Source organism: Hippocampus zosterae, chromosome 21 (genome assembly GCF_025434085.1).
Source record: "Hippocampus zosterae strain Florida chromosome 21, ASM2543408v3, whole genome shotgun sequence".
NCBI classification, from domain to species: Eukaryota; Metazoa; Chordata; class Actinopteri; order Syngnathiformes; family Syngnathidae; genus Hippocampus; species Hippocampus zosterae.
This window is the reverse complement of record NC_067471.1, coordinates 4,444,469-4,463,497: the sequence shown is the minus strand read 5'-3', so window position 1 is coordinate 4,463,497 and position 19,029 is coordinate 4,444,469. Positions and strand designations below refer to the sequence as shown.

General features: G+C 42.6%; 1 protein-coding gene across 1 annotated transcript in view; it reads left to right on the top strand.

The window, feature by feature from the left end:
• The first annotated feature begins 9,296 nt into the window (after nt 1-9,296).
• The window catches only part of nav3 (neuron navigator 3), a 195,271-nt gene continuing 185,538 nt past the window's right edge, over nt 9,297-19,029 (top strand). Inside the window, exon 1 of the mRNA XM_052056076.1 lies at nt 9,297-9,499. The gene's annotated coding sequence lies outside the window, so the exon portion shown is untranslated. The remainder of the gene's footprint in view (nt 9,500-19,029) is intronic.

The window sequence follows — 19,029 nt, the reverse complement described above, 5'->3', positions numbered from 1 at the left end:
TATGCAAAGCGAAGACGTGATTGCAAGCATGAAAGACCCTTCCCCCTTTTAAATTGGAGTGAAGGTAGAAAAGTTGGAACAAGTCAAAAGAGTACTTAAGTCTAGTTGTCAAATGTATGAGGAAGACATATTGAGTTGTGCAAATGGACGGCAACAGTTTGCCGCCACTGATTTTTTCGGGTTTAAATAAGAACAAGAATGAACAGGGTTCCTGCAGGTTTCAAGACGAAGGAGAAAAATAAATAAATAAAGCGTATTGACCAATGTATCAAATTTACTACATGGTAAATCCTGCAGTCAAGTTTTTGATGATCAGTTTTAAAGTAGCCAAAAGCAACACTTGAGTTAAAAGTACAAGTATCTTAACCCAAAATAACTTTCGTAGACGTTGGTAACCCGCCTTGTAGAATATTAGTTGAGTAATAGTCAAAAATTGTCTGATGTTTGCTGTGCCGATGAACCAAATTTTTTAAGATATCAAATGTACTTCACTATCAGAAATATATATATATTTTTAAATGAGTGGCTATATATTTTTTACCAATTAGTTGAACAACCTACAGTTAAAAATCTGCTTTTTGGTTAACGAGCGGATCGGCCATTACACCAACCACCAATTTATTCCGATTTTAATTTGTAGATTTCGGAACCTTGTTAGGGTAATCTAATGGAGTGAATATGTAGCATTTTTAAGACCTTTAAAAAGTGTTTGAAGGGTTCAATAACTCTTCATGCATCGCAAAATAAGGAAGCACCCTTATTAAAACTTATGGCAATACATTTGACTATGAAATAAAAATGTTTACAGACTTTTCAAAGAGACCTGGCCAGTAATTTATGTATGTAAATAACACGAACAATGTTAGAGTGGATTATTGTTTTTTGTGTCATCTGGCCAGTTAAACTAATCACAAAAAAACAAGCCTTAACAGTGATCACATGAATGAAGTGCAAATCTTTTCACTTATGTTTCACCTCATCATTAAATAAATCATTTGCATGTCAAAACCCCCGCAGAGAATGACTGAGTCTTGTGAAAATAGTACTTCCTCATCAGCAGTGTGTGAGTAATAGACTTTAGTTGCCCGCCAATTTAGAATTCTGACTCATTGAATAGCTTTTAAGTCCCGCATTGGGCGAAATGTGGTTTTACAGCAATAAATCACACAGATGAACATCAAAACATCCAAAAGCATGCATCCTCATATTTATGACACCGGGCAATGTGAAGGAGCAGCATTTAGTTAAAACATCAACATTGGATTAGAGAAGATGGAAAGCAATTGATAAAGTAAAATATGCAGAGTCACTAAAATGTGTAAAGCAGATTTGGGATATAATTTAGTTGTAATTTTCCTGACCAGGTGCCACCTTTCACTTCAATGCTATCCAACAAATTCCTTGCAACACTCAGAGCTGAAGGCCACCATTTATTTACAATGACATCGGTAGCCTAACGGGACATGTTTCTTAGTGTCTCTTTCGGAGTGGGATGTGTATTGTCTCCTGAAGTTGCTAATTGCATGTTCTCATAAGCCAGCCGGGCAGGTTGCAACTTGTCCCATTCATTCATTTTCTGATACGGTTATCCTCAATAGGGGGTCATGGGGCATGCTGGAGCCTATCCCAGCTGTCATCGGGCAGGAGGTGGTTGCCAGCCAGTCTCTAGGTAAAACAACTCCACACACAAAACCAGGAGCCGGAATCGAACCCTCCACCTCCTCACTGTGAAGCCGACACGCTAACCAGTCGTGCAACTATGTCACACACTTTTTAAAAATGTATTTATTTATTTATTTATTTTAACCAATAGCGGGATTATGAAATGCTTAATCATTTTGGGTTATTTTTGAACAGGGTAAAAATCACTCCATCCAAAAATGTTTGTTTTATCTACTCTACTATGCATTACGCGGTAGTTTTATCGAGCATTTGGTTGACGTACGTGCGTGCGCGTGACGTCATCGCACCTCACTCAAATGGCCGACAATCAATCCACCTGAGATTTGACATACACGCTATGGGGTCCAGGTTCCGTGAGCACAAAAATCACCGCCGGGAGAAATATATTCACTTGGCGAGGTACATTGATGAGTTTATTACCAGTACATATGATTCATATTGTGTGTATTGCGTTTTCTATTGAAGTAGTATGTCGGTAAGTGTTTCTAACTTCGTGGGTTGCCATTCTGTCGGCACACAAGCTTTTCCGTCACCAAGCCATTTTTCGAATATATGAACGAAATTTGTTCATAATGCCAGCTGTCATGTTTATATTGACTTAGCCTCCTTGTCAGGTCGCTCGCATAAAGACAGCTCCATATACACGTACCCTCATTTCCGCTCAAATATACCGTCATTATGTTTTTCGTCAATTTCAGCACCAGATTTGCGCCACCAGTCTATTTACGAAGCCAAATAGTAAAATGCCCGTTCAAACTTTCACATTATTTATTGCGAAATGTACGTGTTGAGTGATTAAAAGTAGCGCAACTTTAGGATTTGCAATCTTAACAGTTTTATTTGAATTTGTAATCGAATGCAATTCATATTTACAGGTTATACTGTCATGTATCAGAATTAATTTGGGGAATTGCTTAATGTGGTCGCGTTTGGATGGATTACTGAAAAAACAGTAGTTGAAACAACTAAGGAATCTAGTGCATTTAACCCATCATTTGGGGGAAAATATCCAACAAACGCATCTAGTTGAAACAACCCAGATTTGTAGTTAATTTCACCCAGCATTTGGGAAAACATTTTTCCAAGACATTTAATTGGAACAACCCATTATGGTTTTCAAGCGTCCCTTTTGGGATGAAGTGTTTATTGTCCCATGGAGTCACCGATTGTTTGTGATTGTGTGTTCACAGTAGTCTACTAGGCAGGTTGCAACCTGTCAGGGTTGTCAGGGAAGTCAACTGACTCCGCTTGGGTGCCAAACAGCCACAAATGACACTTATTAGCACCCATCCAAAAAAAACAAAACAATTTGTCAGCATCATTTACAAATGGGTTCAAGTCACCTAAAAGTAATTTGGGTCTAATGTCCAATTGAAAATGACCGCCATGCTTCTTTATTGTTTTTAATTCCTGATTAATCCTTACGTACAGGTGACAAAAAGTCTACACACCCCTATTCAAAAAACTGTTTTTTGTGATGTAATAAACCCCCCCCCCAAAAAAAAAAAAATCACTGTTTATATGTTAAATCTTTCCACTGCACTTTTAGGGAACCAGATGACTCATTCTGTGATAATCATGACAGGACGACATCATGAATCCAGTTGGTGTTCAAGTGAGTGTTGAAAATTAGATTAGACTTTTTCTGTCCTTCCATTTCCAGTTTGACGTAAATTTGTTTTCTTTTTGTTGTGGGCAAAATGGAATAGATGCTGTTTGGTGCTGTCTGACCACCAGAGAGCTCTCTTTACCCGCCACTGCTGCTTCACTTCAAGCTCCACAGAGGTACCAACAACAGGGGTCCTGGTTCTGAGTTCTGAACTGTAGTCTTTTTGTAACTAGCGAATACCAGAGGAATTCAGTGCCTTTGTCCAAAGTTGCCAGTGCTAGCCAATTCCACCAACCCATTCATCACTAATATGTTGTCAACCCGTTACATTAAAATGTGCTTCAATTTAAGAATAAATACCGGGCCAACACAATGACCCGATTTGTCTCTTCAACCCGCCCAAATCCAATCTTCAAAATAATTGAGGCAAAATCCAGAGCTACCTCGTCAGTGGATCAGGAAAACAACCCCGCATTATTTAGTGCGGTTATAACTTGAAACGTATTCAACATCTGAAATAATCTGTATTCTAATTATTACATCTGTAATCTAATTATGGTCATGATTTACCATTGTAATATACTTTTATTTATTTCATGATATTGAATTAGCATTATAACTTTCTTTCATCCTTCCATGGTTCACTGCCTTTTAAAGTGAAAAAGATGAAGTCCGTATATTGAGCCTTCTGTTGGCGTGATCGATGGACTCTTGACACCATAGGTTACGTGAAGTCGTTTGTCTCGCCGCTCGACGATGAACAATCTGAAGGATATACTGCCAAATCTGCTCCTCTGCTAATCCTCCAGGCGTGTAGGCCTCTCTATCGGTGCACGTGGACCCCCACATATACAGCATCCCTGGGGGGGGGGGGGGTTTGGTAGTCATGCACCTGCGACCAATGATTGATGAGAAAGGTTGCGTGTGTGATTTAAATGCCGCGCACCAGAGTTTCACCTGTTCTAAATGATCGTCAAACATTGAATCAGATCTCGAGCTCAATCAGCACAGTAGTTTATGTGCACATCGACACCAGCACCATTTGAAACGAGAAATCAATTTCATCGAAATATATTCCGCTGTGGGCCACAGTAATGTGAACACACACTGCATCATCCCGAGAGGTATAATGTTTTGCCCCGGCCTTGCCATTTCGGGTTGGAGCAAAAACACTGCTCGGTGCGATGCAGTATACTGTTGGTAGAGAGCAAAATAATGTGCAGTAGTGGATAGTACATGTGCCCCACAGGTGAGAGGTTCTGGGTTCAAGTCTGATGTTTTTTTTAATTTATTTTTTAATATGTTCGAAAGTCGGAGTATGAATATGAAGTATATCGTAAGAAGTCAATCTGCCTAATGTAGGGTGTTGTAATTGACTTTGTGTTAAAATCAAAATGTCATTGTATTTAAAGCTAATGTACCGTATTTTCACGACTATAAGGCGCCATTAAAAGTCTTAAATTTTCTCCAAAATGGACAGGACGCCTTATGGTGCGGAGCGTCCTTTGTATGCGCTGAGTTCCAAAATCTGACTGACAGCCGACACGCTGTTTATATAGATAAAAGGCGGAAGTGACTGTGGTCAGGCATGCGGGAAAGAAGTCGGCCAGTCAGGGAAGGGTGGGCGTGTATATATACACACACACACACACACACACACACACACACACACACACACACACACACACACACACACACACACACACACACACACACACAGAGAGAGGCTGGGGAGCAGTACGCCAATGGTGAAGGGTGGGCGTGTAAGTGGACGCTAAAGGGACGCCGCAAGCCAGTACCAACACTTGTATAGAGTGTGGCAATGTGCATTGTTGCAAAACAACTCCGGTTTTGGTTTCTAAGAACCCTTGAAAATAAATTCGACAAAGAGACACGCCTACGAAGCTCAGTTCAAACTTAAAGCCACCGGTTATGCTTTTTGCATGCGTGCCCATCTCACAGCAGCGGTGAAAAACCAAGTCAAGTAAATGAACTCTGAGCTTGCCGTTATTCCAGGAGGCTTGACTAAAGAACTCCAACCGCTGGACATTGGCATCAACCGGGCGTTCAAAGTAAAGTTGCGAACGGCATGGGAACAATGGATGATCGATGGCAAACACAACTTTACAAAGAGTGAGAGGCAGCACTTGGCGAGTTACGCTACAATACGCAACAACGAGAGGGAACGTGGATGTTTTTGATGGATTACGGTACTTGCACAATCGTTCAATTCTTTCTACACACACACGCGCTGCCACCATGTTTCGCTCTGTTCTTCACTTTCAAATGTGGGAAAGCTTCACACGAGAGAAATGTTGACTTTGCTGTTGCTGCTCCTTCTTTCCGCTCGGCAATGCGTAGCAACTCACACTAGCATGTGATGCGTTCAATGACAACTGGGGTGTGCATTCCTCTGCTTCTGATACAGAGGATGAGGACTTTGATGGATTTCTGGGTGATGATTGATCGAAAGACGTGAAAACATTGTACGATGGCTAAATAAAATGCACCCGAACTCAGTTCTGCTTTCGTTGCCTTTTTAAAAACGTGTTTTTAGCTTGTATCTGTATGTCTTGGCATGCTACCGTATGCTTCAAGCTAACGTGTTAGCGTGCGTGCATGCATGCAGTATGTTTAAGCTGGCGTACGTTTTACCACTGTAAAACTGCGCCCACTGGTACAGTGCGGTCTGTATGTGTAAAATACAGAAATGTCACCCGTTAATGAGACTGCGCCCAACCGTACGGTGCGTCGAATAGTCGTGAAAATACGGTAAATGTCTCATTATATAGTAGGACTTTTTAAGAATTTTAATTGAATCCACCGAACTGAGGATAAGTCACATAGACGATAATGGTTGAAATATCTTTTTGCGGGGGTCAAAGGTGTGTATTCATTCCTTTTTTTCGAGGATGCAGTCGCCAGGGGAACCACCTTGATCGACACAAGGTGTTGGGAGTGAGGCTTCCGAACAAGATTGGATTCCCCTCCACTCTGCACCTGATCATACGCACACTAAATGAAAATACCATAGTGAACCTTTTAACCTCCTCCAAAAAAGAAAGTGAATTTTTATTCCCATTTCTACTGGAAACTTGACTGATTATCTGGGGTGGCAAAGGACCTAGGATTGAACCTTGGGGGACACCTTGAGAGAGAAGGCTGTAATGTTTGATGGTGCGTAATGAGGTAATGCGGTGGCGTTTGGACAAACATCGGCAGCTGGTCCTCCACAGTTCTCTTTCTTTGCACCAACGAAACAAAATCTCCATCCCAAATGTAGCGTACAATAACCAAAGCTGGTAATAGTCCTATTTAGCCAGTTGAAATGTGATACACTAACCTTCTGTTTTGTAGCAGAGCCGCGGCACCATCTGCACGCAATAAGCACGCCAGGACCCAGGTTTACAAAAATGAATAACACAGATTGGCACTTACATGCTGTAATAGGGTTTCGTATTTGTTTGTGTTCATGCTAAAATGGTTGCGCATCCAAAATTCTGCTTGTCAACAATGATCACCATTTCGATTGATGGAAAGCAAGTATGTGCGAACTCGCATTGCCTTTATTTACCTCTTCACAGCGCCTCATCCTTTCGCATCCTCCCACGCCGTCTATTTTGGCACTTGTGGATCAAGGAAACCTCAAGATGTAAATACTGACACACTAACCCGTCTCGGATCCCAGGGGTGTTTTAATATTCGTGAACATATACTCAAGCTAACGGCTCTAAAAAAAATATTTCTTGTCTCTACCATGACCTTAAACCAGGGGTGTCCAAACTTTTTGCCAAGGGGGCCAGATTTTATGTGGTAAAATGTCGGGGGGCCGACCTAGGCTGACATTCTTAACATTGAACAACAATATTGTTCAAGAAATTTTAGTAAGCCAGTCTGTTTCACATTTCCATTTTTATTTTAATTTCAACAATCTTAAGAATTTCTTTTGGTTCATTTGAAACAGGTATATCACATGCAACTGCTTATTCACTTGACTTTTTCTTATACAGAAGTCTCCTGAGTGCAAATTGATTGATTTGAAACATAAAATCACCATGACTTTTCAATAGTCACAAAACCTTTGACTCGAACAACAGGGAAATGAACAAGCAATACACATATCCACAACTGCAAGGATCATTTGAAATATGACATATCAGTCAATATAAACACGGAGTGATGTCTTGTTAACTCGTGAGTGATTCCCTCTAGTCTCTAAATGCTATTACAGTACTCATTTAGTGAATGCTATTACTCATTTAGCCACTAGAGGGAAGCAGTCTCGATGAAACATCACTCACCAGTCTACGAGACCTCAGTCAATGCAACACGTGTTCCATTGCGCCCGACCTGCGGGCCAGACGGCACTGATTTTATGACGGGGGCCGAGGGCCGGATGAAATTCGACCGCGGGCCGGATTTGGCCCGCGGGCCGGACTTTGGACATGCCTGCCTTAAACAATGCATCCTTTTAAAAATTATTATTGCTAAACAGCTTTGCTTTTAAAATGCGGAGACCGCTCGGATTTTAATATGTAGTCCAATTTATTGAAGCACATCTACCTCTAAAGTTGCACCAAACCTTTTCATTGGCACTTATTGCAATCATGTAACGGGGGAGTCGGAATGACCCGAGAAGAATTTTCATCAGATGTATTCTTTCCAGTTCATGATGCAGCGTAATAAAGAACATACAGTATATTATAAACCAGCCGAAGCAAGGCCAGCTGCAGTGTGGCTCGTATTTGGGATTCAATATCAAGCCCTTGTTGAGCAAATGAGTTGAGAAATGGAGCCGCTGGCTGATGATCCATTTCACTGCGGCGCCGGCAGGCCGAATCCACCGTACTGAGCTTCCTGCAGGCTTCCAGCTCTCACCACATTACGGATTCATTGCACACAAAAGGCTAAAAGCAGCTGGCTGGCCGCCCGACCGAGCTCCAAATTGCATCAAATTGTTTTCTTCTGATATTGTTTGCGTTCTGGTTGTTTGCTGAAATCACATCATATCAGACTGCTGATGAGAGGACTGAGCAGCGTCATTTCTTGCACGAAGGGAGGTGATGGAGCACACCAATCATATCCAAACTTTTTTTTTCAATTTTGGCTTGAGTTTTTCATTCATTTTCATCCGGAGAAAACCCACGCAGGCACGGGGGCACAACATGCAAAACTCCATACAGGAAACCCGGAGCTGGAATCGAACCCTGCACTTCTGCACTGTGAAGCTGACGTGCGAACCAATCGGCTGACGTGCCAACCAGTCGACCCACCGTGCCTCCCTCGTTAGTTTTCCTTCCCTATAATGCGACAAGACCACTTTATACACGAACCAACCATGTCGATTGTCCTCAACGCTTTGTGTCGATCAAGGTGGTTGCCATGGAGACCACATGCTCGAAAAGCACAACCAGTGGACCGCCTTGCCAGAAATGGATATGAAAACAACACTTCTATTAGTGCCAACATAGATTTCAGTGTTGCTGTCTACTATCAACTTGTACTGCCCTCATTGCAAACTAGCATTTCCCACGCCAAATATTTTAGAACTAATCAATACAAATATGCTGAGGATTTTTCCATGCACTCCGACAGAAAGTGACATTTAAAAAAATATATTTATGTTCTCGAAATAAAATTAGAGACATTGTGACGTCACCATTTCAACTCGCTGTCCTTAACCTTAAAAAAAACTGCTATTCAAAAGGTGTCTCAATACTTTTCCCCAATCAAGTGAAGCAAAAAGTGCACTTGTGTGTTCCAGTATTTTCCATTTTGACCAATTAAAGCAGGGCTGCTGGGGCCTTTAGATATATAAACATGTTTGTAGAAGTATGTTTTAGCATGTATTGCATTTAGTTTGCGAGCAGTATTTCTATTTTTTTTAACCCCTTCCAATGATCTCGTTGGCAGAGCTCCTCCTGGGAGGTTTGATGTTCAATACTCCCACCGTGTGGCTAAAAAGTGCAGCTTCCCCCTGATGCTGCGAGCGCTCAGACAAGCAGTGGATGCCTTGCAGTGAGGAAGGTTTGCTTCCTTCCATCCCCGGAGCTGCTTTTTCACGCGCTAGCCACCGCGCAGTCCACCTCTCCGTTTTGGAAGACTTTAAGCTCCTTCTCCTGAGCCGAAGGTGCTGTGGTGCACTTGGATTAAAAAGAAGATAAAGTGCTGCGGGGCCGGGGGGAAGACAGACCTTCTGGACACCAGGTAAGACCATTTTGCTCTGGAAATGTATTTTCTCGAGGGGAATTTTCCAGTTTAGGTGGTGATCCCTGCATTTGACTGCGCTTGTGCAAGGTGCATGTTGGGTGTGCAATTTAGGTTCCATTTATCTGCTTTAGTGTCAGTCTCTGACTCCTGCCAATATTTTTCAAATCGAAGCCCGATGCGATCCATTGAATTGATTTCTTGCCTGAATGAGGCTATAGAGAGTGATACGGTAAACTGATTTGGGGGTGATATTTGATAACCATAACAATCATGACATTCTGGAATGGGATTGACAGTCCATATTGATTTTTGAGATGATAAATAAGCAGCCTGAAATGCAATTTAAAAATCACCTCGTCGGAGTCAAATCGGATGCAACAGGTAAGTGTGAGCAGCATGTTGAGGTGCCGTTTTGTACTTCTCAGGTTCAGCGTTTGGGATTTTATTTAGATATATGTTGTATTAAAAAAAGGCAGAAATCCCCATTTCAAGCAAACAATGGTTAAAAGCTCCCAACTTAAGTACAAATGAGAAGTTGGCCATCGGTTCGTAATGTGGTCCCAGTTTGTAATTTTGGTTGGTTTGGGTTGTAATTTCCTATAGTTGCCACAAGATGGCAACAAAACATTCTTTTGTGATATTAAGTTAATAGAAAAAGTTATAACCTTATTGAATGAAGCTCCACTGCACTTCAACATATTCCTTGACCTCAAGATGGCACCAAAGCAGCGTTTTCATGTTAGACATGGCTTTGGCCTCAGTACCAAAACAGAAAATAGGAGTTTTTCACCGCCTAATGAGGGATGGGTTCCCCCCAAAACCTGCAAAGGGCCACATTTCTGAGTGTACGGTTACAGTTTATCTGCCGTGACAATAAAATGATTACGTACCAAGCCAGTTTGCATCTCATAGTTGTGACAAGACCGTTCGAAATAGACTAAACAGAATCGACCCAGTCAGCAAAGGGTGTAGGAAGCGTTTTTGCCATCATGATTCCACTTCTGTCAAATGGACCCAGAGGAGCGAGCTCCTTCGCCCCCCCCAGGCTTGAGCCTTCAACTCCAACTTCCGTCTTTGCTTTGGTAGCCGCCCGTCCTCCCGATGTGTGCTCGTTTCTCCCTTTTGAATGACTTTCATGTCACCACTTTGCCTTTGAAGAACCACTTCTCGTGGCGCCCTCTTCGTCTGGTTACGTTTCACTGCGATGAATGGCGATTGAAGACGGTTCATTCATCCGAACGTCTGATTGAATTAGTGGGGTAGATGAGGCTTTTAACTGTCTTGTGGGGGAGGATTGGAACGATGTGATCGATTGACACCAGAGCAAATTTTTCAAAGCGAGTTAATGTCGGTAGCCAAAAGGAATTCCATCTCGCAAATTAATATCTGAGCATTGCTTTGTTGTCCGCATGCATTATTCCGACTTGAAAACCGCGCTAACCCAGAAATCTACTTGTGGATTCCATTCAAAGGAATTGAAACTCACCGCATTGTAATAACGCAGCCAGCCACCCAACAGTGAGAATTTGCAATAATGATCAGGGAATTATTCGTCGTCACGGCTGCTTGACACTGATGCCGTGCGAAGTTGCTTTTAGAGGAAGTCGAATGAACTTGTCATGACGGGTAGTTTGTCGGCTCTGTAAGCAGCCTGGCGCTACGAGTGAGTAAAAAATGAAGACTTAAAACCAAATTTATTCTCCTACAGTTGATGGAAACATTTCAATTTTCATTTTTGGAGCTAAAACGGTAGTCTTGGAGTACTACTGCGGCATGATTAAGTTTTTTTGTTTCAAATCCGCGATACACCGACATACATAGGTAGAATGTTTATGTGGCGAAATATGTTTTCAGTGCAGCATGTCTGGCGGTTTTGTGTATTAGTTGTGCATTCAAAATGTTTTGTGTTATTTATTATTCATTCATTCATTTTTCGATCCGCTTTATCCTCACAAGAGTTGCGAGGGGGTGCTGGAGCCTATCCCAGCTGTCTTCGGGCAGTAGGCGGGGGACACCCTGAACTGGTTGCCAACCAATCGCAGGGCACACAGAGACGAACAAGCATCCGCGCTCACCGTCACAGCTCGGGACAATTTTTAGTGTTCATCAGCCTGGCATGCATGTTTTTGGAACGTGGGAGGAAACCAGAGTACCCTCAGAAAACCCACGCAGATCTGGGGACAACATGCAAACTCCACAGAGGCAGGACGGAGGCGGGATTAAACTCTTGACGACGCGCTAACCACTGGAACACCGGGCCGCCGTGATTTATTATGATTTTTTTTAATCTATTTTTTTCTGCTTTGGTCGGCTCTTCTCGCCCTTTCATGTACCCTGTAACCTGAGAACATGATAAGCTGTCCCTGAAAGGGCTAGAAAAACTCTTCTTGTCAGGGTGTGAGCCCCGTGACTACCGTTTTAACTGAAATCAGCAAGACTTTTGATGAACCATCTCTCCACACACACCTCCCCCACACCCCCCAGTCATGCTGAACAACGCCACTGCTGTAACTCTGGAGGCTTGACAAGCACCACTGTAATCCCTTCCAACTGATGCAAAACGCCTGCTCCAATGGGGACTTGAGTTGACTGAAAGCTTAAAGCAGGAAAAAAAAAAGAAAATACAACACACATGAGGTATATTTTCACGTCTTTATGTAATGAGGCAGAAGACTGAAAGGCCATCACTTTGAGCATGGCAGGTATGGTGCGTCAGAAAAGGAGCGATATCCTCGGCTCATCCATCGCCTCTCTCATCTTTGAAATGTGAGAGTACGAAAGCGAGTTTCTTGCTGCCCACTAAAAAGAAGCCAGTCGCGGCGAATAAATGCCACGGTAGCAAGAAGGAGTCACATGAGGAGTCTCGTTATGTACTTCAAAGGCACGATTTGTAAATTCAATCAAGATGGAAAAATTACGCAGTGCCACATCACAAGCCGTCACATGCTCGACAAGAACACAAAGTCCTGTTTTCGTTTGCCTTCGGTTGACAATTCGGTTCTCAAGGCTGCCAATTCCCAAAACGCTCTGAATTTCTACACCATCCCATTTATAACAAAACTGTCACCTCAAAACAAACAAGAGGACTCAAAAATCATCCGCAAAATTCGGAAAGTTACAGTAGTGCAAACCGCTGCCAATTCCGGCACAAATCACAGGACCTATTGTGAATATGATGGAAAGAAACAATGGACTGGTTATGGTGCATTTGCTCGGGGAAAATTTCGTAGCCTCAAACCAGAAAAGTTGCTGACGCCGAGAGAAGACGAGAATTTTTTTCCCTCACCCCCTCGAAACAACCTATGTAAGCACGGCATCAATCGCGCTATCAAAGCGGCGTCGGGTTATTGCGAAGGGGCTTTGCTGAGGGGCAAAGCGGCTCGCTTAAATCGTGACGTTCTCTGGGTTACGTGAGTTCATTTCACTTCGGGGGTGGGCGGATGCAGATTTCGACAATGTTGAATGTAGAAGATTCCTTTTTAAAAATTTCGGGCAGCATAGTAGCAATGCACGGCGATGTACAATGCTTCCGTAAAGTGGTCCACATTTTATGTTACAGCTTTATTGCAGAATTTAACTCATTCAGTACCAGCCAATTCTGGACCAAGTCTGAAAAGACGTTTAAAAACGTCTTTGGGAGTGAATGAGTTAATAAATGAATCCCCCAAAACAATCCTTATTATCTGAACAACGGTTTGAAACAAGGAACCCCTAGACTGGTGTCTTAATGTGCTTTAAAAAAAAAAAAAAACACCCCCCGTCATTCGTGGTTATCCATGTCATATTGTGATGAAAAGGGCTTTCGAAAAGCTATTGGCTGACAATCAAAACATCTCTTCAGCGGCTGCGGCACTCGCCCCACGAGAGTGCTGACTAACTGCTTGAGTCAGCGCCGCCACCGTCAATACTTATGAGCCGGCAAAACAAACATTCGCCCGCGGAGCCATTAATCCTTCCTCCACGCCGCAATAGCACCGAAGCGTTAAAATAGATAAATGTATCACAGGGCCCTACACAACGCATCGAACACAAGCAAAAGAAAGGGTTTGGAAGTATTTTGATTTTCGCATGCGTGCTATGTTAAGACACTTGTTTTAAATCCGGTTTAAAAAAAAAAAAGGTTGTTGTGCCATTTGTCCAACACCGCCTTTGTCTTGTACGCCATCAACCAAAAGTGATCCCTTACAACGAAAGGCCGTCGGCATTTTGTCCTCCCAAGGTGAAATGAAGCATGGAGTGTGGGATATCAACCGCGCAAGCTAGGTTGCTCTCGAGTTATTGATTATTACAGGAAGCCGTGCTATTATTAATAATGTCTGAGTATGATATTATCTGGCGGCAGGAGCGAGATCTATTTTTATAACTGGAAGGCAATTTTTAACCCCTATGTACCCTATTTTTGGGTCAGTTTGAAGATTTAGCTTCTGTGTCTACGTACAGTATCATAAACGATTGCAGGTTTCCACATAATTACATCCTGGTGTCAGATTGTTATGTTGAGAAACTTGCAATTGGGGAATGTCTTTTAAGGCACATCGTCGGTATCGTAAGTGACTGGGGGATGCCTTGTTGGATACGCCGGGGTTCTTCATGACCGTGATATTTATTTGCAAAGCAACTTTGATGGAATACACTGCAATTGTTTACCCATGAATGCCGGATTGTTTTGTTGACGAAGGATGCTTCGCGGGGATCACCGCAGACATTTATGATCAAACATTTTTTGAGCTACCCTGGGTTACTTGTGTCGTTTTGCTTTTACCCCACGCAGGTGGGACGCTTTATGCATTGGTATTGATGTCTCTGTTCCCATCGGGGGCCTTTGAAAAAGGCAGGAAGGAATGAACAGCGGGTCAAGCCGTTGAGACGAAACATGCCGTTTTTTTTGTTGTCTTTTTTGGGGGTGGGGGGATCGGCGAACCCAGAAAGGCCTTGTCAAGGACACGGCTTGTTCTCTGAGCTTTTATTGAAGACAGCAGAGCAACAACGGCGTTTGTGCTCCTTTTAATGCATAATGTATAAAAGGTTAGTTGTCCACCTTTCATGTACGGTTCAATTTTTCATTGATGGCATTTAACCAGGGGAGATGAGGTAGGCCGTAGGGCTTAATGAGGGGGATCTTATCATTTGTGACCTTTCCTATGTGATATATTTGCACGCTGAGATTATACAGCACCTGTTTAGGTTCTCATTCTGTTGCAAGTTCCCGGTTGCTCTTTTGACTGGTCCAGGGATGAGAATTTTCCACTGATCAGCTGATTGCCGACTTTTCCACATCAGACTCAATGCTCACATTGTTCGAGATTAGTGCAAATTGTATTTTTTTTTTGTTTTGTTTTTTTTGGACATTTGCAAAAAGTTTTTTCCGTTTATTGTATAGTATTCATTTTTTTTCTCGTTAAGTTCAAGTCCCCCTGCTGCTACTGATGAACATGTGCTAAATTGTCCTGGTGCGAGTTAAAAAAATGCCTTCCATCTAAAATATGTCTATTTTTTTAGCACGTATTTTGCATTTAAGCAAAATACATGGAAGCTGAAAAAACAAATGATTTTCATAAATAAGGGGTTCCCAAAATAATACACTCTGTAGACCTAAAAGACACTCTCTTGGCGCTCGGTTTAGGAATTTGAAGACTGACACACAGGACCAATTAGGAAAAAAAAAAACACATTTTGATACATCGAATGAATATCCATCCATCCATTTTCGAATCCGTTTACCCTCACAAGGTTCACGGGTGTGCCAGGGCGCACACATAGACGAACAACTACACTCACCCCTCGGGACATTTCAGTGTGTTCCATTAACCTGCCATGCATGTTTTTGGAATACCCAGAGAATACCCGGAGTACATGTCCCTGTTGCGACGTAAGCTTCAAGACTTGGCGTGTGATGCTTGCCACATGTTTTATGCCAGTTAAAAGCGAGCCCCTTTGAGTATTGACCGGTTGAAAATATATTTGCACTCTAACTCCCGAGTAAAGCGCCTCACTGCTTTCGGAAATGCTTGTAAAGCTTTCCTAACCTAATGTGTCGCGAAAACGAGTCAAGGTGACATCATGACCTGTTAAGGCCAAATGACGCCACGGCTCGGCGTGTATCGATTGTAAATAAATAAGTAAATGGAACAAGCAAATTCAAAGCCCTGGAGTCCTGTTTAATGTGAAATTTGTCTCATGAGTAAGACCACAAAAAAGTCACCAAAGCCAGGCCCTAAGCCACACGTGTCAAACTCAAGGCCCGGGTGCCAGATCTGGCCCCGCAACATCATTTTCTGTGGCCCGCGAAAGCCAGTCAAACATGTCGACTTCCACGATGCTTGCCAAAATCTCTTCCATATATTAAATTCTTAGATGTACTAAATATGACACACTGTTGTGTAAGCGTTTTCTTGTTACTAAACCCCTCATGACCGTAACTTAAACAACAGTTGAATAAACCGTTCTTCTTTAAAAGCTTCCAGTCATTCAGAAGCTAACACTGTTAGCTAATGCTAATTTAGGCATCAAACTAAAGTCATTGGGTAATTCTATTATATTTAATACTATTGAGACCTTGTGTTGCCAAATAGTAACACTACTCTGCTTCTTTGGGATCATTGGCTGACTCCAAAGCTTTTAGTGACTTGGCAGACGACGCAAAGGGTAACACAACAGCCGGAGAGCTCGTGATGCCGCCGTGCTGCGAGAGATCTCGCAGGATTTTCAGGAAAGCCAATCACTTTGCAGTGGTGCTGCGCGCCAGTAAAATCCCATCGCCAGGTTTAATAACTTGTAATTTCCTTGAGGCAGCTTTGACAAAAAAAAGCGGGATTGATTGTTTTGTATCGTACATTTTGCATGAAGCATTGAAGTTTTTTTGATTTGATTAGATAAGTCCCGATTGTCATGTTTTGCCTTGCCGCAGGTGCCACCAGCAGCCAACTTGCTAAGCCTTTTCCAGTTTCGTTTACTCTCATTCCACTCTTTCCCAAGGACATCCCCCCTGCCTTCCTTTGTGGCTCTCCACTTAACATATGACTAATGTCTAACACCGCAGAGGAGCGTTTGATGGATTCCTCGACGTGCCGGTGCTGAGATTGGAGGCTTTTGTATCATCCGCAGACTCTGCCGCAGGAGCGCAGACACCGAAAATCAAATCTGCGCGCCGCCTCGCATGTATCTGATTCCAGTGTACATTTTTAGAAATCCCGACGTCTCTCTTAGAAATAGATATCAAATCCCCGTAGGAGCATAGATGCTTCGGTTTCCACCTAAAAGTGCCGTCGTAACTCAATCAGCCTTTTACTTGTGGCACCATGAGTAAACAATACATATGACCTTAAAATAACAGCTTGAAAATCATTTAATGGCACACTGGGTTGCAGTATGGAGAAGAGAAACCCTTATTAGTTTAATTTAAGGGTCTCCACTATAGAGTTCTGGTGAAAAAAAATAGACCTAAAAAATACTGGAACTTTTTTGCTCCTGAAATAGAAGCCCGGAGAGGAAAAATATATGCTGACTGTCCATCCACCCATTTTCTGTAGTGCCTATCCTTAAAAAAAAAAAAAAAAGTAACTCCAGATTGATTTTTTTTTCCCCAATGAAACCATAAATGTTCTTTGCTGATGACAGAGGCACAAGTTCAAACTGCCACTTCCTGCCACCGGTGGCATTGTGCCTCCACGTGCTGTCGCAATGCCAAGAGGCCCGAAGGCTGCCCTATGCTCATGACGCCAATCCGCCAGGTGCCCATTTGTGAGCCCATTTGGCCCATCTGCGAAAGGCAATCTTGATCTGATAAAAAAAAAAAAAAAAAGGCTGTTACATACACAATGTGACAGCACGAACAGGTGTACACTCCCTGCGCACATGCAGGTAGGAAAGGGCAACTCTCTGACGTGCTTTGGTATGCCCACGGCTGTGTCTTTGAACAAGGGCACATCCCTCACCACAGAAGGAGAATCTTTCATGTCGCACACGCTGGGTACAGACTGAAATGGAAAAAAAGTGGGGACAAAAAACAGACAGAGGGATGAACAAGATCTAACAAGGAAAAAGGCTTGCAGTCATTGTCATCCTGTTTCTGGAAATGAATCTTCAGGTGTAGGTCGTTAATCACATTTATTCCATTGGTTATTAACGCTCATGACCAGTCGATTCTTTCCTCGCTCTGTCCAACAGTTCACCCTGAGGCCTTGAAAATATGGGGAAAAAAATATTAAGTCACTGTACTGCCGATGTAAGGCAGATATTCTAAATACTACCAAGTTGTGCTCATAATGCGAATGTCAATATAAAAAAGGGGAGAAGGGGCGATGCGTGGGGTGCTCAAGCAGTGTTCCAGTTGTTTCATGTTGGAAATTGAATTTATAGACCCAAAGTAGTCCAGCCTTTGGGGAACCAAAAAAAAACAAACTGCTAGAACGGAGAGTACGTGTGGCGGTATGTAAGGTGAGGAGAGAGCCAAGATAGAGTGTATTCAAGATCAACGTGGAAAAGGGTTTAAATAGCCATACATGCATTCAATTCTCAGTTTTGACTGTTTTGTTTGCCTGTGCTTGGGCGTAGGCACACCATCTCTGCAGGTTTGGTTAAAAAGGGGCTGCACGGCTTAACAGGTTTGCAAAAGGCTGTTATAGACTCGCAGAGGATCAACAATAATGTCAGCAACAACGCTTATTGTTAGTGCATAGGTAGTGCATCTGCAAAATTTTTTTGGTGGTTGCTACATTGCTCATTTTGCTTACCGTATTTTCCGCACTATAAGGCGCTTCGGAGTATAAGGCGGACCTTCAATGAATGGCTTTTTTTCAAACTGTTCCTACACATAGGGCTCACCGCATTATAAGGCGCATAGATACAATAGTGGCCCACGGGTGCATTATGCAGCCACTAGGTGGAGCTACGCTAAAGGGAATACAATAAAATACAGCTTGATTAATATGGAGCTTTCACAACTGCCGCAGCTGCAACAAAGCGCTTTACCAAACATACTACATCGTAGAAATCTGAATATTGATCCATATATAAGGCACATCGGATTATAAAGCGCACCGAGGGCCTTTGAGAAAATTTATTATTTTAGGTCCGCCTTATAGTGCGGAAAATACAGTATTTTAGAGACGGGAATGTATGCTGTGAATACATTTGGCAGACCACTGAAAGCATGATCTGGACCAAGGTGATTAAAACTCACCGCCCTTGTGATTATTATTATATTTTTTTAAAATATAGCTTTATTTGATGTATTCTTTTTTTTCTAAGTTCTGAGCGGTAGAAGACCTCGTTACTTGGGTTTTGCCCTTATCACCTACACAACCAATCAGCAAAGCTTTAGGTTGCTCTCATAAATGTCAGGCTCGGAAAATTAGACTTTGGACTCCGGTCTGACTGATAGGGAAAAAGGTCAAAGCCAGCTTGGCAGGTATCGGCAATTGAATCAGAATTTCTGCTGAATAATGAGACAAAAGTTTTGTAAGTCCTTGACAGACAACCCGGGAAGTGAGCAAGGGAGGCCCAAAGTCTTGCTTTCTCTCCTGCGG